The sequence below is a fragment of the Myotis myotis genome, unplaced genomic scaffold (genome assembly GCF_014108235.1).
Source record: "Myotis myotis isolate mMyoMyo1 unplaced genomic scaffold, mMyoMyo1.p scaffold_m19_p_5, whole genome shotgun sequence".
In the NCBI taxonomy this organism is placed as follows: Eukaryota; Metazoa; Chordata; class Mammalia; order Chiroptera; family Vespertilionidae; genus Myotis; species Myotis myotis.
The window spans coordinates 38,300,327-38,321,850 of NW_023416357.1; the positions used below are offsets into that span (position 1 = coordinate 38,300,327).

The window sequence follows — 21,524 nt, forward strand, 5'->3', positions numbered from 1 at the left end:
GTGGAGAAGCCCTGAGGGGCAATCAGGGCCAGCAGCCGCCGCTCACACCCACTGATGGCACCAAGAGATGGGGACCAACGCTGGGCGCCAGCAGCAGGTGCGAGTGGCAGCTCCAGCGCTGGCTGTGGGTGCAAGCGAGGCCAGGGGCCAGCAGCAAGTGTGAGCACTGGGCGGGACCGCGGGGTACGCGGGAGCAAAGAATTTTCAGTAACCATCAGAGGCTCACCCCAATGACAGCGACCGGCAACCTGCCCTGGTCTGGTGCCCCCGCTCACCTGCTTCACCATCCCATTGTAGCCGACACTTACCATATTCCATGACGCCCCCTGGTGGTCAGCGCACATCATAACGACCAGTTGTTGGGTTGTTCTGGTTGTTCTGCCGTTCAGTCTATTTGCATATTAGCCTTTTATTATATAGGATAGAATAAGAGATGATTAAGTTAAGTGATTTGTTACCCTTTAAAGTCATGAGTTTCCAAATTTCTTATTTAAGTGGTGATTGTATATAGTTACATTGTGTATTAACTTAGGCTTAGGTTCAACTACAAAGAACAGAAAACTCAACCAAAGAAAACCTGAATGAGATAAAGGCTTACTGTATTTTTCTTTCCCATAGAAGTCCCAAAACAGGCAATCCAAGGCTGCTATGGAGGCCCCATAGGCATCAGTAATCTGACTGTCTTCTGTGTTTGTGTTCCACCTTCCATAGCAAAAGGCTTCCATCATCAAAGCTGCATTACTGCCAAAGATAGCTGCAGGAACTCCAACCATCGTGTGCAGTCTATCCAGGAAGGAAAAGGATGGAGAAAATGGCAAATGGATGTATTATCCTACTGAGTCAACCTTGTTTGAACCAGTTTTTCCAGAAGCCAACTTAATGGCTTTCAAATACATCCCATTGACCACGTAAGGGAATTTGGAAACTGTGGGAAGAGCAGAACACATTACCATCAAGGAAAGAAGAGAATAAATATTTGGTCGGCAACTAATAGTCTCTGACACAATTTGCCTATCAGAAACATGCTACCACTAAGTACATGGTGATTCCACTAGACCAGCAGTTCTCAACCTGTGGGTCGCGACCCCTTTGGTGGTTGAACGACCCTTTCACAGGGGGTCGCCTAAGACCATCCTGCATATCAGATATTTACATTACAATTCATAACAGTAGCAACATCACAGTTATGAAATAGCAACGAAAATAATTTTATGGTTGGGTCACAACATGAGGAACTGTACTTAAAGGGCCAGAAGGTTGAGAACCACTGACCTAGACCATACACTCTCTGGGAGCAGGACCTCATCTATTCTGTTCACTACAGACCTCCATCCCACCCCCAGCAACCCAAACACTACATGAAATATAGAGTAAATAACTGGTCCAAAGTTACTCCAAGAGTAATAGATTGAGTCAAAATTAGAACCCTAGTACCTCCCCCCGCCCCAATCAATGCCCAAATGCCTCCTGAATTCCTCCATGCTTTGGGGCTGTACAAGGAGGTAAATGGTAGAGCTAGGAGAGAGGCTGGAGAGGTGGATTAGAGGCTAAGTAGTGACAGTTCTGAATACCTTTCCACCAGAGATTTTAAACACAGATTCCATGAGGAACAGTGAAGAGAGCAGGAAATAGAAGAGAGTCTGTAGAATGGTGCACAAATCCAGGTTAATGCTGATTAGCCCTAACCAAGGCGTTGTCAGTGGGGACAGAGGAACGGAGATAAATTTGAGAGACAGCTTTCTGGATCCACAAGACAAGGGCCATTGGCAATAGGGAGGGGGAGGTAGCAGGGATCACAGGCTTCTAACTCATGAGGCGGTGTAGATTAAGATGGCATTTGTAGTAACTAATAGAAGACAAGGTTTTTAAATGAAGGTTCAATGAGTGTTTTTCCACAGAACATCACCACCAATGGATAGCCAAGTAGTCCAGTAAAATAACCTAATTCAGCCAACAGACTAAAGGAATGAGCTTATTTTTAACCTCTTCTGTTTATCACATGTATAATCCTCAGTCTTTTTGTTTCTCTTATAGGCTGAGCAACTAGAATTCATGAGAACAGTTCATGTAGGACCAAGCTCACTGTTTTCCCAGTTTCCACAGAGGGGGGGTGCCCGCTGGCATCCACAGCAGCTCTACAACAGCTATTCCAGGCTGACAACCACCCTAGAATGCATCCTCTTTGAAAACGAAAGCCAATGTAATGTTTCCAATGTGGCTTTGTGAAACCTGAGAAGTTTCTACTCCTCTCTTCTGGTAATAATTATAAGGTGTTTTTTTCCTTGAGTGCAACAAAGCTGCAGAGAACCACTGCATAGAGCAGTGATGGCAAACCTTTCGGCGTGTCAGCATTTTGAAAAACCCTAACTTAACTCTGGTGCCGTGTCACATATAGAAATTTTTTGATATTTGCAACCATAGTAAAACAAAGACTTATATTTTTGATATTTGTTTTATATATTTAAATGCCATTTAACAAAGAAAAATCAACCAATAAAATGACTTCGCGTGTCACCTCTGACACGCGTGTCATAGGTTCGCCATCACTGGCATAGAGGATAGAACATGCTTTCGTCCACTTAATCTGGAAGTCTCACACAGTTAAAGATGGGCAAAGCATTTGGAAATATTAGAGGCCTGAATTGTTCCACTTTAGTTTGATGTCCTTGTGGCCAAAGCACTGGCACCCAGTTCTTTGGAATTATCTGAATAACTCCACATTCACCAGATTTTATTTTGCTAATAATTATTTTGTGTGCATTTTCTTTCCCATTATTGCTTAATAGACATCTTGTAAGGTTCCTGAAATGGGAACAAATCTAATTTATGTAGTGGTACATAACATCAACAGTTGATTTCATCATGAAGCAGAAATGCAAATGGAAATGTTTAAAAGAAATTTCCATTGCCAATTAGTTCGTGAAAACAAAGAAAATTCAAAATTTTAAATATAAAGAGATACATAGTAAATATATGAAAGGATATTTTACGACTAGAAATATGTAATTTAGTTTCTTTGTATATTCCTACTCCCTCCCTTGCCTTCCTAAATCTTTTATTGTCTCTTTATTTTCCAAATTGAATTACAACCTGATGGATTAGTTTCATTAAAAATTTACAAAAAGTTGAAAGAAATCCAATAATATTAGAAATTGTAAAATATACTGACTCAAATAAAATAATAAAGACAAGTAGAAAAGGAAGCAAAATGCCCAGAATATCAATCTACTTGCTTCTTGATGTCCTTAATTTGAGTGATTCATAACCAATTCCTAGAAGAGTGTATCTTCAATTAATTCACTACCAATTTGCTTTGGGTTGTTTTTTTTTTTAGTTTTCTTAGAATTTCTGGGTCAAGTGTTCAAATATAGCAATTCCTGTCTTCAGTCTTTGTAACTTAAGATAGCCATTATTTAACCTTGTTTTCTATAAATAATCCTTAAGGCCTTGAGGATATAATTGTCCCCAGTTCATTAATGAGCAAAGTATTATTCTAAATATATTGAGATTTCTGGGCACATTTTGTTTAAGCATTTCCAACAAAGCCTTTTGCATACTTCTCTCTTCCCACTCCCAATCCAATCCCCAGGACATGAGAATTCAGGCAAAAATGGTCTTAGATGCCATTATTAATATTTGTCAGGTCATGTAATCCATGTATTTTAAACTTGAAGGAAACCGATAGGTTTGAAGATCCCTTTGGCATTCTGAGATCTATAGTCTGACTCTCTGATGTTTCTCTTGGTGTCATTGAATACTGAATCCTATTCATTGCCTATAGCATCTCATAAACTTTGCAAATGAATCATCCTTAGTCTACCCATGTGACATTTCACTTCACCTTTTCAAAGGTGGACTTATGAGAGAGAAATAGACACCTATTTAGAAAATTTGGTCCAAATTTCCCAGAACATTTTTAAGCATTTCAAGGTCCAAATATGTCCACACACCCTTTCTCCATGAAATTCTAGAAGCATCCAAACTCTATTGCTATATTAACAAACCACCTCCAGCATTCATCCAGGGAAACAAATCTATGTTACCATGACTCCAGGCTGATGGAAAATGACATTTACGTCAATATCACTCTAAAGAACTTCTGCTTTCTTACCGCTTATAGATTTATTTTCAAAACACAGAGGTAAGCTATAACCCACTCTGAGCTCCCACTGAGGTCATCAATATAGTTTTCAGCAAATACATCACTTACACTGAAAACCAACTTTGTCACAATAGTGCTATTCTAATTCAAACCACAATCCTTTTCTAAAATAAAATCCTCTCTCTTGTTTCTCCAGGAAAAGAAAGTGCATTCTGGGCAGGTTTAAAAACCATTGTTTACTGAGCATCTGCCAGCTCTGTTCTCTTTCAAACCTCCCCAAATCCCAGCCCCTCCACAAAGGCTCCCATATATTGGCAGCAGTGAGGCCCAAGGCCATGGCCACCACTCCAGAGACCAGCACCATGCAGCCCATAATAATCCATTTAAAGGACAACTATCACTGTGCATACTTAATTATTTATCTGAACTTATTTTTGCTCTGTGATCATTCATCTTGACCCTATAGTATAGAGCATAGCATATAAAGGTGCTGTGCTTGTTTTACTTTCTTTACACTGGGTTCTGTGCTACCTGCCAATGAGGGTGGTTCTATCTCTGAAAGGACTCTACGTGTTACTTTATGATATTTCTCACATGGAAGGGTATTTACTAAACTCTGCATTTGCTTATTAGCTTTCAACTCCCTGGCCCTTATACTTCTCTGGTTAAACAAAGCACAATGGAAAAGGAAGGATGCGGGGGAGGGGAGGGGATCTTACTTAATGGGAATGGACTGCTGCTTATAGATTTCAATGACCAGAATGGTCAAGTAACACCAACTATTACATACATGCGCCTCTGGACGGATTTATGTATGTGTGTGTGTATGTATGTATGTAAAGGAATCTTGCTGGCTGTGTCTAGTACCAGGCACAGAGCCCAGGTTCTGCGGTCAAACTGCATGACTCAGGTCTTCACTCTGCCACTTTCATGAGGAATATTTTTCTCCTCTGACTTTGGTGTTCTGATAGGTGAAGCAGGCACCATCACCACAATAACGTACCTTGTGGGGTTGTGGTTAGGATAAAATGAGAGAAGATGACACTTGGGGCAGGGGAGGTGGGAGAAGGGCGTGGCCAGAGACCCCTCTCCCTTTGCTTCCCCTTTTCAGGCTCTGGCCCCTGAGTGTTTCTCATCCCTATTGTTTCCCTGCTGCACTCTCAATCCAGGGACTAATGGCCAAGACTGCAGAGCAAAGAACTGCCCTGTCATCCGCGCATTCACTCTAGGTGCAGTCAGAGCTCACGCGGTGAGCTCATGTGATTCGGCAGGTCCCACTTAGTTCATCCACAGCTTGACACTTTTTTGTAAAACATGGGATTCTACACAGGCTAGGGATCTTCCTGAATGAGGCATTACAAGGCTCCATGTTGGAGTCTTACCTATTTTTCTTTTTCTACCTCAAGATCATTGACAATTACATTCACTCCCATGACTTTACAAACCATCTCTAATTCTAGCTCCCATCATTAAGGGCCTGCTGTGGCCAGGCGTTCTACTTGTTACTTACCTGATATAAAACTGCAAGATGGACACTCTTTTTCTTCTTTGTAACTTATGGGGGAACTGAGATTCAGGAATGTAAGCAACTTGCCCAAGACCACACAGCTGGGAATGGGCCATGCTGCTACTCAAAGTTCAAACACCGCACTTTTTCCACTCTACCAGAAAAAGCAAACAGATTTCCACTCGTGTCTCTGCTACGCCAAGAATTCTTTAGTTGAGGAGAGCTGTTGTGTTTGTGCTTTTGCTTGGTTTTGGGTGTTCCCCTCTTCTTTAATCATCTCAGTTGAATCCACATAGATCTTGAGATCAGGAACAACAGCTGTTCTCTGCTGTTTTTTGTAAACAGACCCAACGTCAACCTTTCTGCTACAAAGCCAGGTCATCTAGGTGTTGTGTGAGGGAATAATGTATCTTGGAAGTCTAGGTTTGAAAACAGGAATTTCCGTCTGATGTGCAACTCTCTCCTGACAGACTCAGAACTTGACCCTGGCCCCTGGATTCCTTGGTGGTTATTTTTTTCTTAGAAAAAAATGTCTGGTGCCTAGTTTATAAAGCCCAGTCATCATTAATGCACCAATGAGTACAAAATCTTTTAAATATCTGATGTAGAGGCCCCATTTCATGTATGTAGCAACCTTCTTATTGCATTAGTACTTGAGTGGCTTGTTTTGGCTAATCTAGAATTCAATTATGATTTTTTTTAACAGGTAGAAGGTACTACAGAGGCTTTCAGAAAATGGGAATTCACGTGTAGCTGACTTAAGTGATGACAAGACTCATTTTTTCATACAGCATGGTTCCTTCAAGGAGAAAAATTCTCCTCCTTGATTGTTCTAAATCAGGGAGGGTTTGTAACGATGTCAAAAGCTGGATTTTCTAGAAGATAACTAGCCTCCCGAGCTTATGCCACCATGTCATATTTTCCTGTTTCCAGCGATTCCCCTGGGTGACTCTGAGTGACTTTTGAAGTCTTGAACAAAATATGGTAATTTTCCAAAAGGATTATCACTTTTACTTTATCTTATATGAGAGACTAGAGCCTTAACATTGGTCCGCATGGGCATCCAAGCACATTGCCATTAGCCTGCGGATTCACCCATTCAGAGGCCCCTTGGTTTCAGTCGATGCACACTGGAGACAGAGAATCTGGTTTAGGATACAATGAGCTCATTCTCCTGGACTGAGGGAAGCCAGGCTTGCCAATTCTGGTCCTAATCTCACTCTTACATGGTTATGATTATTCAGCACAATCATGAAAACTTGATCTACTTTAGAATTCAAATGTCAGCTCTGTAATGCTATTAAGAAAATAGTAAATAATTTCACAGTCATCCTTCCTAGAAAAAGCTGGTGAGACCATCCATCATCTGTAATGCAAACAACAGCAAACATTTTGTGGTACTATGTACAGGTATTTTGCAAGTGCTTCATACGCAGTATTTCATTCAGTCCCTACAGCAAGTCCTCGAGTCAGTATTCTTTCTTATCCCATTTTGGACTAAAAACACTGAAACAGGCAGGTATGCCACAGGTAGCCACAGACAGAAGAGTAGTTCAAACAAATCTGTATGACTCCGGAGCCCATGCTTTTAACACATGATAGGTTATGTTGCTTTTAGAATAAAATAGTCACATTGTGACAACTAATATTAATTGAGTACTAGCTATGTGAGTACTAGTAAGTTAGATACACGTAATAACTTACCTTATCAGGTAACTTTTATGATTACCATTTTGCAGATGAGGAAATTGAGGATGAAATAAATTAAATAACTTGCCCAGAGTCTCACAACTAGGAAGTGGAAGAACCAGGTTTATAGGGCCTACACTGACTCATCAATAACCATCTCCCAGTTGTCTATGCTCTTATGACTATAGAATGACTGTCAAGAATAACAGTCATCCTGGCCAGTGTGTCTCAGTGGTTGAGCATTGGCCCAAGAACCAGGAGGTCATGGTTCAATTCCTGATCAGGGAACATGGGGGGTTGTGGGCTCAATCCCCAATAAAGGACATGCTGGAGGCAGCCACTCAATAGTTCTCTCTCATCACTGATGTTTCTATCTCTCTCTCCCTTTCCCTTCTTCTCTCTGAAATAAATAAAAACATTTTTTGAAGGGAAAAAAGAATCCCAGAGTCAGAGATCCTGTGGTTGTGGTACAGAGACAAGTCAAATGGTTAGTGATGTCCAGCCATCTCTCCTGAGCACACAGTAGGAGCAGGGCTCTGACCTGGGCGGTGGGGGCTCTAAGTGGCTAAGATCAGACATGGGAGAAGAGCCAGGCTGACTGCACCAAAGCTGTAGAGCAAGGACCTGAGAAACAGCAAAGGGTCGAATGCAGGGTCGGATCATGGGGACACATGCAAGGAATTGTGAGGACAATGGGCAGACCCAAAGGGGCTGGGCAGAGAGGAGCAACTAGATCCAAGGCAAAAGAACTTCAATTAGGCAGCAAGACAGAATAGGGAGTTTGGGAAGACAACCGCAGAACATTCAAGAACCTGAGGCTTGGGAGATCGGAAGCAAAATCCACTCATGACTTGGAAGGAGGTGGTCAGAAAGCCAGTGGAATGAGGGGAAGGATGAGCCTCTGCGCTGACCTCGTCAGGCTGCTGATAAACTGTTAACCCACCCGACTAAACAAAAATCGCGACCATCATGAACTTAGTTTGTAATGTCTTCCCTGTAGAGATAGATACGGAAATCTGTCACCCTCTCTCACGGGGCTGGCTGGCATTCCCACTGCCATTTACCCAATTTTCTTCGCCTGGAACAGCCGTCCACTGAATTCATTAAAGGCTTTTGTTTGTGAGAGTGCCTTGACTCTGGTTAGCATCTTCAATAAAGCATGTCTCACTTTGTTCTCTCTCAGTCAGTCTCCCTGGACGCCCCACATAATCATCCTTTTGTAAACAACGCAGGCTTTGAAGCCACTAGAAGGCCTGCAAGGCTGAGAGATGGGAATGAGTTACAGGCTCCCTGGTGGAAACCAGAGACTGGAAATCTTTCATAACCTTCATCATTTTTCATGATTATGAAAGTGTTGAGTGTTCATTGTAGAAAATACACCAAAGTATCAAGAAAAAACTATTATCCAACAGAGATAAGCAAACATAACATCTGGTTTAGAGCATATATGTATGTATACATACACACACACACACACACACACATAGATATGCATGTATATATACATATATATTTAATTTTAGCATTAAATTATGTGCAGTTTTATTTCCTGTTTTTTCTTTCACTTGACACAGATCAAAAGTGTCTTCCCATGTTGAATCAATATTCACTGTAAGCATTGTTAGTGACTACATGTTAGCCCATTCCATTAAACGTCTGGTACTTACATTCAAGGGTTTTTTTCTTGCCTTTTTATATGAGGCTGCTGAGTTGGCTCTGTGGTTATGTATTCAGACCCTACTTATCCATTTCATCTCTATGCTTTCTGACGTGTAAGACACAGGTTCTTATCCATTTCCTCTCTATGCTTCCTGACGTGTGAGACCCAGAAGGCCCTGCTACCTAAGCACTGGAAAATAGAAATTCTGGGTTTTGTCTTGAGTTCTGCCACCAATTCTCCAAGCAGCTGTGGCCAATCCCTCTTCTCTGTGCATTGTATTCCACATGGGTTGAGTTGTGCTGTCTAATTTAAACATACAGAGTTTAGTAAATGAGAATATTCCACCTGGCCAGCCATGGCACCGAATACAGAAGAACCTGGTGTTTCCTGTAGAGCAAAGGTCAGGATGACATGTGCAGGCATTGTGCTAAGCACAGCACACACATGACTTCATTTGATCTTCCCAGCATCCCAGTGAGGTGAGAACTATTATTATTTACATGTGGTGGAAGAGGAAACTGAGGCTCAGGGAGTTTAAGTAACTTGGTAGAGGCCTAGTAAGTAACAAGATGGGGTTCGAGCCCAGCTGCAGCTTATAGCCCAGGGCAAGGACTGTTGTTTGAAGGTAAAGCCCTCTTCCCAAGGACTCTGAGCCTTGTGGCCATGTCCTGGGAGAGAGCATTTGACCGGCCACTTTTAAAAGATAACACATCTGCACATTTTAGAAGCCAATGGAAGATTGTAGATGAGGCCAAATTTCTTAAATGTTCAAATCAAGTAGGAAGTACTGAAAACAGATGTGTGACAAGGGAAAGAAAAATGGCTCAGACACAACTCTGGAAAACTGAAACAACTCTAGGATCCAATTTGAAAAAGAGCCCCAAAGTATTATGCTAAGTGAAATAAGCCAGTCAGAGAAAGACAAGTGCCATATGATTTCACTTCCATGTGAAATCTAATGAACAAAATAAACAAACAAAATAGAAACAGACTTGTAGATGCAGAGAGCAGACTGACAGCTGTCAGAGGGGAGGGAGGCTGGGGAGCTGGTGGAAAAGGTGAAAGGATTAAGCAAAAAGAAAACACAAAAAACATCTCATAGACACACACAGTGTGGTGATCACCAGAGGGAAAGGTGGGTGGGGGAAGGTAGGAGAGGGTAAAGGGGGTATAATGGTGATGAAAGGAGAATTGACTTGGTAGACACACAATACAATATACAGATGATGTGTTGTAGAATTGTATACCCGAAACCTATATAATTTTATTAACCAATGTCACCCTAATAAATTCAATTTAAAAATAAATTAAAAAACAAACAAAAGTAAATTTAAAAAAATAAAAAGAACCCCAGATCCTGACATATCTGAGGGCCCTGGTCTTCATTATATTTCCTGAGTATTTTAATCATAAAAGCATGTAGCTCTTTAATATGTCTCCCATCCTACTCCTCCCCTGCACAGGGAAATGGTATTTTGAGTTTTTGTAACCAGCCCACAGACACAAGTCTATTTTTGTGAATCCAGACACATGCCTTCATATTCCCTCACCATCCCATCCTCCACTGTGTCAGTACCTCCCTCCCACCCCCGCAAGCACGAAGGCCCTCCAGGAGGCCTCGGAATAGAGAGGACCTTGCCCACCCTGCCTCCCAGCCTCTCTGCCCCCACAGTGACTCACACACTGCACAGAGCCACTGAGACAAAAGAGAACTGATACAGACAGAACAAGCCGGCTTCAATCTGAGCTTTCACAGCCGCTGCCACCACCATTACAGCTAAGCCTCTGCCGGGCGTGGTACTAGTTCTGTACAGCAGCCAAGTGATACCCACATTTTTCTAGAAGAGGAAAAAATTGGGATGAGATGGAGAGCTTTGACCTGCTGGGACTAAAGCTGTGCCGTCCAATTCAGCAGCCACTGGCCCCAGGTGGCTAGTAGGCACTTGAAATGTGGCTAGTCCAAATTGAGATGCAGCTGCAAAATAAACACCAGATTTCAAAAATTTCATATGAAAGTAAATGTAGGATATTCCAGTAATAATTTTTAAATTGAGTAGGTGTTGAAATAATATGTTGGGTATATTGGGTTAAATACAATATATTATTAAAATCAAGTTCACCTGTTTCTTTTTACTTTTGTAATCTGGCTACTAGAAAATTTTTTATTGTATATGACATCTCTATTATATTTCTATTGGGGTGTACTGGTGTGGTCAGAATTTATACTGGCTCACATAGGTAAGAGTGTTGGGGCATGGTGAGGTGGGGTAGAGGAAGATACTTCACAGGCCTGGGTGCAAATCTTTCTCTCTCTCTCTCTCTCTCTCTCTCTCTCTCTCTCTCTCTCTCTATCTCAGTGTCAATCAATGGATGAATAGGTAAACAAAATGTAGTATATACACACAAATGTAGTATATACACAAACTGTAGTATATACAGCATTAAAAAGGAAGGAAATTCTGACACATGGTACAACATGAATGAAACTTGAGGGAATTATGTTAAGTGAAATAAGCCAGACACAAAAAGACAAATAACATGCTTCACTTACATGAGGTACCTAGACTAGTCAAGTACATAGAGACAGAAAGTAGAATGGTGATTGCTAGGGGCTGGTGGGTGGGGTGGGATGGGGGGAATGGGAGTTGTTTAATGGGTGTAGACTTTTAGTTTTGCAAGATGAAAAGAGTTCTGGAGATTGGTTGCACAACAATGTGAATGTACTCAACACTACTGAACTATACACTTAAAAATGGTTAAGATGGTCAATTTTATGTTGTGTGAATTTTACCATAATTTTTAAAAAATTTAAATAAAGAAACAGTGGTGGCAGTAGATGAGGTACATGGGAAAGCAAGGCCCTGTGAGTTGCCTTTTCTGTGTCTCAACTGTTCTGGCAGCAGGCCATGAAGCGACAAGAGCACTTGACGCTCAAGTGAGTCTCAGGCTAAGCCATGCATAGGGGAGCTGGTTCAGCTCCACAGCCCACAGCTGCACTCGGTGTCAAGGAAGCAGTGATAGAATCTCTCCTGACCCTCAAAGCCGTGACCACTGCAGAATGCTTTATTTTTCTGTTTCTAACTGCCCTCCCTACCGGCCCCTAAGAAATAGCACAGCAGTAGAGGGGTTTAAATGGCTGCTAAAGGGCAGGCTCTGGAAGCAAACAGCCTGAGTCTGACCTTGACTCTCCCTTTTATTCATTGTTTTGATATGAGCACATTAGTTAACCTTTCTAACGCTTGTCTTTAAAATAGGAACAATGATATGGTGTTTGTTTGGGTTTGGGGAGGATTCAATGAGAATTCTGCTTTGGAGCCCTTATCCCAGAGCCTGCACACAGTAAGTACCTGATAAAGGAGGATGGTTACTGTTCTCTCCACCCAGCCAAATCCTACCTATGGTCCAAGAACCAGCTCAAGCCCTTTCTCTTCCATGAAGTCCTCCAAGAGCCCACCCTGAACCAACAGCCACTGTGAACTCTCCCATAACACTGGTTATTCACAGCCTTCATCCCTGCAGCAGTTTTTCGGGGATCAGTCCTCATCTGGCCCCTCCACATTGCAGCAGGGAGAGAGGTAAGAACTATTATTCTTAGAACTCCCAAGTGCACAAGGATCACCAGCAATAGCTTATGAGTTACACACAATAACTGATACTGCAGGAACTCAAAACTGGCCTTGTTTGTTCTTGCAGCTAGGATTTAACCCTGTTTGTGTTCTATAACTTGAGGTGTACCAGAAAAGACAGCCCCATCCCCCAATCTCTTCACACCTGTGCAGAGCGCCTTTAGAGTAGGTCACTTTGGGTTCATCTGTCTCCCTGTCCCCTCTTCTTTTACGTGTAATTCTTTGCTGGGAAGGATCTCATGCTTCACCTTACCTGAGTCAGTTTTTTTTATTTTCTGAGACCACATTTTGCCAGGTTTTGGGACAAAAATTCAGAAAGCAAGGGAAATGGATCCCAGAGAAAACCTGGTTTACCTTATAATCAATCCATCTGTTCATTCTGCCCATTCATACACTCATTCAGTGAACATTCTTAGATACCCATCACGTGCCAGTCACCACATGCCCCTGTGATGACTATGCTGGACAGTCCTCTTCAAGATTCTGAAAAGGAATCCTGCAGTCTTTCCAATGCTGCTTTGGCAATGTATAGACTATCTCTGTCTGGCGATATGGGAAACATAAAGCCATTCAATTGAGCAACTTTAGTTCAAGGGCAGTGATTTACTTATCTCCTTATGCCAAGTACCTCATGTTTCTGGACATATGGTAAGTTGGTAAGATTGGATGGATGGATGGATGGATGGATGGATGGATGGATGGATGGATAGATGGATGGATGGATGAACATTACAGATAACATGAGTCTTAGTTTGAGTTCCCTGGAAGCAAATCCTGAGTTAAGGTCATTTATTTGGGAGGTAATCCCAGGAAAAGCTGGTTAGGGAGTAGGAGAGTGAGACAAACAGGAGAAAGAAGCCAATAAATGGTGTCTTATCAAGCAGGTTATCATTCTAATATGCATCGGGTTACTTACTAGGCCTTGAATACTGAATGTCTCCCTTGCTTCCTGCCCTCATTAACTGAATGGTTATGGAACTCAGATGTTCTGAATGAGGATGGGAAAGTACAAATATGCATGTGTTGTTGGATGCCTTTAAATAGGAGAGCATCCTTTTCCCCATTTCTGCAGACCAGGGCTTCTTAGAGATTGCCTAAGATCTTGGGTGAATTCAACATGTCCTTGGGCAGATTTAAGTAAAGTATCTAGGAAACATATCTCCTTTTGATATGTAAGAAAATAGCTTGGTTCAGAGTCACCTATTTCAGGACAGGAATCACACATTTTATTTTCATCACTTCCTAGCTGTGTGACCTTGGGCAGGCTGCTTACATTCCCTTTGCCTTGTCTCCGCACCTGCAAAATGGCAATAATAATAGCATCTATCTCATAGGAATGTTGTGGTGATTAAATGAGACTATGCTTGTTAAGTATTTCTCAATGACTGGGGAAGAATAGGTACTCGAGCTATTCTTATTCTTGCTTGGAATGAGTGAAAATGTGTGGTAGGTGAATTTTTAAAATTATAATTACATAAAGATTATTAAAAATACAACTATAAAAGGGCTAACCAGATGTATAAAACAACCTGGATTTCTGACAAAGGTGTTGAGCATTCGTGAGCACTCTCCTAAGGAAAAAAAATAAAATAAAAAAAGATGAATCAGGCACATCAACTAATACCAACAAAGCCGAAATAAAACACTTAATTCTGTGAATTCAATCCTCTGGTTTCCAACCTTAGAAAGACCAGAATTTAAGGGTATTTCAAACTCAGCTATCTAGTAGAGAACATAGAAGCAAAGGGCAGATTCAGTCAGTTTCTCTTGGTGTACACTGGAAAAGATTAATGGGTGCCTTGTGTTTCAATATTAAGTTCTAATTTGTGAGATTCCTATGACCTTCACTTCTTGACATTTAGGAGAAAGATTAAATGTGTCTCTACGCTGTGCTCCACATCTATTGGAAAGCTCCACTAGACCCGTGGTCGGCAAACTGCGGCTCGTGAGCCACATGCGGCTCTTTGGCCCCTTGAGTGTGGCTCTTCCTAAGCTTTAGGAGTACCCTAATTAAGTTAATAATAATGTACCTGCCTATGTAGTTTAAGTTTAAAAAATTTGGCTCTCAAAAGAAATTTCAATCGTCGTACTGTTGATATTTGGCTCTGTTGACTAATGAGTTTGCTGACCACTGCACTAGACAATTGTGTTCATTACTGATCATGAGACTTAAAATAGTGACTTAAATCAAGCAGAGACTTCTTTTTCTCTTATAAAATAGGAAGTCTGAAGTTAAGTATTCCAGAGTGGATAGGGTACCTTCAAAGTGTCATGAGAACCCTGGGCTACTTTCAGCTCTAAGTTCGACCAGCCCTGGCGTGTGACCCTTGTCCTTATGTTTACAAGATAGCTACTGGAGCTCCAGTGTTTTAGACAAAGAGAAGAAAGATGCAGGGAAATACAAGTAGGGTCTTCTGACTGATTCATCTCTCTTTAAAAAGCTTTCCCTGGAAGCCCCACTCAATGACCTTCAATTATATCTCATTGCCTCTCCCCCAACAAGTACCTTTGTAAAGAAAGTTGGACAGCTTGCCACACCCAACAATATAGGAATTCTGTAGTGAAAAGGAAGAGAAGACGTATACTACTTAGAGACCTAGCAATCTTTGCAACATTGAGCTCTTTATAAATTGTTGTATTTTAAGAAAAAGACAAAAGGAGAGAAGAAGAAAAAGGAGAGAAAATAATCTGCTAACTTATCCCTTTAACCTTCTATGAGCTCCTAAGGCCAGGAACTGTGCCTCATTCATCATTGTGTCCCCAGGGCCTAGCTCAGTACCTGGCCCATAGTCAGTGCTCAGTAAATATGAGTTTAGCTGGCCAGTGTTGCTCAGTGGTTGAGTACCAACCTATGAATCAGAAGGTCAGGGTTCAATTCCCAATAGGGGGCATGCAGGAGGCAGCTGATCAATGATTCTTTCTCACCATTGATGTTTCTCTCTCCCTCTCCCTCTCCCTTCCTCTCTGAAATCAATAAAAATATATTGTAAAAATGAATAAATAAATATGAGTTTAATGATTGAACTAAAGGACAAGATACAGGTATAAAATAATAAGACAGATTACAGACTTGTGTGAAAATTCAAGTATTCTAAATGTAGATGCTTGGTCTTAAAAGACTTGTTCTCACAACAACTCAATAAAAGAGTATTATAATTAACCTCATTTTATATATGAGGAGACTGAGGCTAAGAGAGTTTAAGTAACATACCCAAAGTGAGACATTCTCAGGGCCTCATGTAAGAGCAGGTGATGTCATCAAAGCTACTGGGGGCCTCAGCCAAGTGAAATGACCCAGTGCTCACCAGGGAGGAGCAGAGCAGGCACAACACAAGCAGGGCAGCTGGGCAGCATACTGCCCTTCTCACCACTCAGCTAGCACCACCCATCCCCCATGCAAGTCCTGGCCAGCATGGCCAATGCCACTGCCCTGCTATGCACAAGGGAACGATCTAGATGAAATATTTAATTTCCTTCCGTTTTACTGATGAGGACACTAAATTCCCACAGAAGGTTGGCATTTTGTCCAAGGTCGCACAGCTCAAAGGATTAGAATCGGGTGTACCAACTCCCAGTCAGGTGCTAAATTGGACCTCAAGTTTCCATCAGCACCAACCTCTCAAGAAATCAGTGCAGTTGCCTGGAAGCAGAACTAAGATGAACTGAGAGCTACAAGATACTTCTTTCCACCACCCCAGGCTAACATATCCACTCCCCTGGCACCCATCCCAGCATCTGTGGTTGAGGGTGCTAGATCCAGATTGCAGTAGCATTGAGGGAAGAGGAGGCATTAATAACAAGTGGGGGAGGGGGAGAGGCATCACCAAAAGTGCCTCCATGCCAGTAGCCTCTAGGAGCTAACACCTTAGCCCTGGCCCCTCTAATGGGAGATGTGAGCAGGAGCAGGGTGTCCCACCACCCTGGTTTCCACACGTGTCCTGGTTTAGCACTGAATGTCTTGCATCCTGAGAAATTATTCAGAATGCTGGCAAGCAAGGGCAGTTGGTCACCCCAGCATACTTCTGCTGTTTCTCATGGGCCATACGTTTAAAGACTTTCAAGAAGGGAGCAAGAAGGAACCAAAGGTAGCCAGTCCTCAACAGTGGATTCAAGCTGTCAAAGAGTCATGTGTTGAGTGCTGAATTGGTGATAGGCGCTGGACACGGGACAATCATTGCTCCTGAACACTCACCCAGCACTGAGCGAAAGGGGCTTCTTATAGATACACGTTCACTCACATCATCGCTTAAAGACAGATGCTATTGTTCTTCCACTCTCAGAGAAGAATCTGAGGCACATGAAATGTTCCCCACATGAAACAGCAAGAAGGCGACACAGGTAGGGTTGGGCCAGGTAGAGGGATTCCAAGGTTTGTACGCTCCCTTCTTCATGGTCCTGCCTCACAGAAGGAGGGAGGGCTCCCTCTTCACTAAAGAAGCCCACAGCCTGGGAGGCAGGACAGGCAAACGCTCAAATTCCTGAAGGAGGAATAAGCATGATACCTTGGCTGACATTGTACCTGAAGTAGCCGTGGACCTGCTCAGCCTCTACGTAAAAAGTTTAATTCAATCATCCTACCACATGCACAGAACTGTTACCTGCATTTAACAGAGGATCAGACTGTGGCTAAGAGAGGCCAAGCACCTTACCCAGTGTGGCACAGGTGGTGATGCTGGGGTTCCAATGCAGAAATCTAATCCTATGAGAGGGCGGAACTAGCAGTGCTTAGGAGCTCAGGCAGTTTGTTACCCACGGCCAGTGGAGCCACAGATTAAGTGCTCTGGACATTTAGCCATTCCACTCTTATAATTCCTTTGTGCTAAGAAGGCCAGGCCCAGTCTTGAGCCCTGGCCTGTGTTCAGCCAGCAGCCCCAGAGCTGGTGGTGGCCACTATTGTTTTGCAAGCCAGTGAGCCAAAGGCCAAGCAGAGAACTTGACGATGCTGACAGAACGTTCAGTCCTGCCACAGTGCTCTTTCCTTAAGGATAAACACAGCTCGGTGCTGTTCTGAGAAGCGCCTTTCCATGCCCTACCCCAGCCTGCCCCTCGATTGTTGCTGTTTGCTTCCTGCTCCAGAGAAGGGTTGAAGACAAATTATCTACATACATTCAACCATGGCGAGGGGGAGGCTGTCTCGGGTCCTGCCCGTCACGGAGCTGTGGGCTCAGGTTATTGTTACTGCGTGAGCAAGAGGCATTATTAGTATAGATGTATTCCAGAAGTGACTTGTTTAAAAATCTTGCAAGGGGGCAATGCCTGAGAGCACATGCTACCACTATGCCCGCAGAATCCTCTTTGGCGGCAGCAGTTTCTGGGAGCTCTGATCTCCCACGCGAGAATCCCTACTCCTTCACCACTTGTGCTGAGTGGCAGCATAACTGAGGTTCCTAGATGGCAGAGTGGCCTCTAAGAGGGACCCCGCCTTCCTATCATGAAGATGGGGTCCCTCTTAGAGGTCACTCTGCCTCTAGAAGAACTCTGCTGCTTCTCCCACAATGACAAGGGGAAGTGAGCCGCAAAGCAGAGCGGAGAGTTACTTCTCTGCAAAGAAAGCAAGCCACCCTCCTAGATGCTAAGGCCATGAGGACACTAACCTAGTGCCAATTGCAGCTAAATAATCTGGTGGAAAACCAGTAATAAGTGCTCTGATGAAGCTGAGAATACTTGGGCTTGTGTGTGATGATGATGATGATGATGATGATTTATTTTTATTTTTTTTTAATATATTTTATTGATTTTTTACAGAGAGGAAGGGAGAGGGATAGAGAGTTAGAAACATCGATGAGAGAGAAACATCGATCAGCTGCCTCCTGCACATCTCCCACTGGGGATATGCCCGCAACCCAGGTACATGCCCTTGACCGGAATCGAACCTGGGACCTTTCAGTCCGCAGGCCGACGCTCTATCCACTGAGCCAAACCGGTTTCGGCATGATGATGATGATTTAAAACAATAATCGTCATATTTACCACATGCCAAGCACTGGACCTAATCACTTTACATATGCATTTTGACACGCTATGAGGTATTATTACCATCTCCATTTTATAGATGTGGAAAGTAAGACACAGAGAGGTTAAGGTACTTACCCCAGATGAAACAGCTAGAAAGCAGCAGAGCTGGGATTTGAACACACAAGGTCCATGGAAAACTATGGGAGCATGTCTGTGGGGTACCTTCAGGGGTGACTATGACAAAGCTGTGAAGTGCTGTGGGATTCTGGGTGACCACTGCCTATTGCAGAATATGAATGTTGTTTTTCCTTGTAACAAAGCCACCTTCTGGGCCCCATGCATGGAAGCCTGCAAGCCCAAAGCACTGCTCGGTAGAGAAAATACCCTAGTTTCTAGCTGGGAGCTGGGAGCTGGTATAGAAAAGTGTATCATCTCGGACATAACAGTGTCTGACGCCAGGTCACCCCTGTGAATACACTATGTCACCCTGCTTCAAGAGCTGGATCAAACAACTCTCTCTATCTCCCCAAACCAAAGGTTTTCTCCACGTCTGTGAAGAAGGTGAAAGAGGGTGGCTCCCCTGCCCAGGCTGAATTTAAAGAGTCCTCACTGCAGCCTCACAAAGATCATGTTCTGTTTGCTTCTTCTGTGACCTGTGCCTTCTCACTGGCCACTGGCCAAATCAGGCCCAAGAATGATGTGCCCCAGCGTTGCCTGGGTGTCTTCAGAGCCCAGCTCGTATTTCCGGGGTGGAGGGGGTCAGCCTGATATACATCCACTGCTGAGCAAGGGGTCCATTCACCTGAAGAAAGAATCCCAAAATCAGAAGCAGCATTCATGACATATCTCTAAACTTAAAAACTAGATTACAAAATAATAGGTAAGTTTGATAGTATTTGGGGGAAGAAAAAGCAACAACAATAACAGTTGTTTGTTGGGCCTTACCGTATGCCAGACACTGCTACCGCTTTCATTTATCCTAGAGGAATTCTGTCCCATAGAAGGCATCAGCTAGGTATGAACACCTCGAGACTAAAAAGATTAAGTGAATCACCCAAGGCATAAGTGGTGGAGTCAAGATTAACCCCAGCTGACTCACCACACACCCTACTCACATCATTGTCCCAGCCTCCACATACAGCAAGATGTTAGCTGTGGGGACTTTTATACAAGAGACTAACTGCTAGGGTCAGAATTTCTTTTTTTTTTTTTTAATTTTCTGTGTTTCCCAAATTTTACGTGCTAAGCATTCTTATTTTGCATTGGGGGGATGGGGTGGGGTAGTGTGAGAGTGGAGGATGTTACTAAGAATAAAAAAGTAGAGATATTTTTTCAAATAAGAGAAATAATACAAAACCCCCAAAGTCATTAATGTCTGCAGCTCACAACCAGATAACTAAATCCTGGTGTCCACCCCTCCTCCTACTGAGTTCAGTGTGTGGCAGCCTGAAGGCTCTCCTCTCCACCCATCCCTGGCCCGCCCTCCTCTGCTCCTCACCACCCATATGCCCTTCTGCTGCTGCCTCGCCTCAGGGAGCAGCCCCCGCCCCCATTCTCAACCAAAAAGCAAGCCCAAGTCCAGGATGTGAGTGGCCAAAAGGTGGTGGACAGGACCAGAGTAAACAAATTTTCCAGGTAACCACCTTATGGAAAGGGTGTTTCTGGACACTGGGCCCAAATACTACAAAATAACAAGAAATGATCCTGAAAAGACTAACACCTCACCATCCTGAGCCCTGAGGAGATCCAGGAGAGCTGCCTTCTGAACCCTAAAGAAGAAGCAATCCTTCAATGCCTACACTGTCCTTAGCATTATCAATCAACTCCGCTCCCTGTGATGGAGATATAAACCTACGCAGGGAGTTTACAACCAGTTGGAGAGGCAAGACAGGCCTCAGGTAAGTAAGAAAAAGGACACCTCTTTTAGCACACCCATATGGTGCTGATTTGTGATAGCACAGGCATCTCCGAGTGGTTTACATTCATTCACTGTGGTGCTGCATTGTGTGGTCGGTGTGTAATTCTCTCACAGCCAGCCAGTCGTACAGTGAACAGCATGCTTTTGTATGTCCTCAGTGTTGGGAGACAATTCTCTGTGGGTTGCTCGGGTTTCTGTATGTCTTACAAGTGTGGCACTGAACGTCTTTTCGAGGATATTTGTACAAAGAAAAGCCTTAGGAGATAGAGCTAGTGTCTCCCCCCAGAGCAAAGGGCAGGCTTGCTCATTGCCATTGTAAAAGATCCTTAACAGGAATCTTAAAAATGGCCCATACGCTCAGGGTTCTTCTCCATAAGACAATGCAGTGCCTGTCCTGGTGTATCACGCTATGAAAATTAGGGCTCAGGGGACCTGCTTGGCATTACCAATACTCTAGCTACTGTCACTGCTGTGAATAACAAACGGTGCTTTGTCTCTAACCCAGAAGGCTCATGTTTTCTACCAGAATCCATGACACTGTGGCAAGCGAACTCATTACTGTGTAAGGAGGGTAAAATTCCAGACACTTCATAGTTTGTGACACTGAGCCAGTGGGTTCTAACATGTTATAGTCTCCTTTTCTCAACCTGAGGGACACAGTCCATTCCATTCACTCAGCTAAGGTCTCTCATCCTGCCATTATGTGTGTGTGTGTGTGTGTGTGTGTGTGTGTGTGTGTGTGTGGACAGTTTTCATAATTATGATTGAAATATGGGGATATACAAGTGATCAAATAAATAAATTTGATCTGCAGCAAATAAATTAAGGGGCAATCTCACCAGCCATAAAAGGCAAGAATAACAGTGGCTCAAGACTCCTTCATGAAAATGGTTAGGAAATCAAGGGTACAGAGCAACAGGATATAAGGCATTGGTTGAAATTCTTTGATGTAAGAAGAGCATTAAAACACCAGTGTTTTCAGGGAAGGTTGATCAATAGTTGCAGGAAGAACTTAAGAGAATGGAAGAATGACCTGCAAATGCCACTGAGAATGCATCCTCACTGGG

General features: G+C 43.1%; 1 long non-coding RNA gene across 1 annotated transcript; it reads right to left on the reverse strand.

The window, feature by feature from the left end:
• Positions 1–356: 356 nt before the first annotated feature.
• On the reverse strand, positions 357–19,612 carry LOC118656381. The gene is made up of 4 exons (XR_004967592.1): positions 19,485–19,612; positions 18,675–19,341; positions 599–783; positions 357–406 (listed from the first exon to the last, which is right to left on the reverse strand). It is a non-coding gene; the product is annotated as an uncharacterized LOC118656381 (long non-coding RNA).
• Between the last annotated feature and the right edge of the window lie 1,912 nt (positions 19,613–21,524).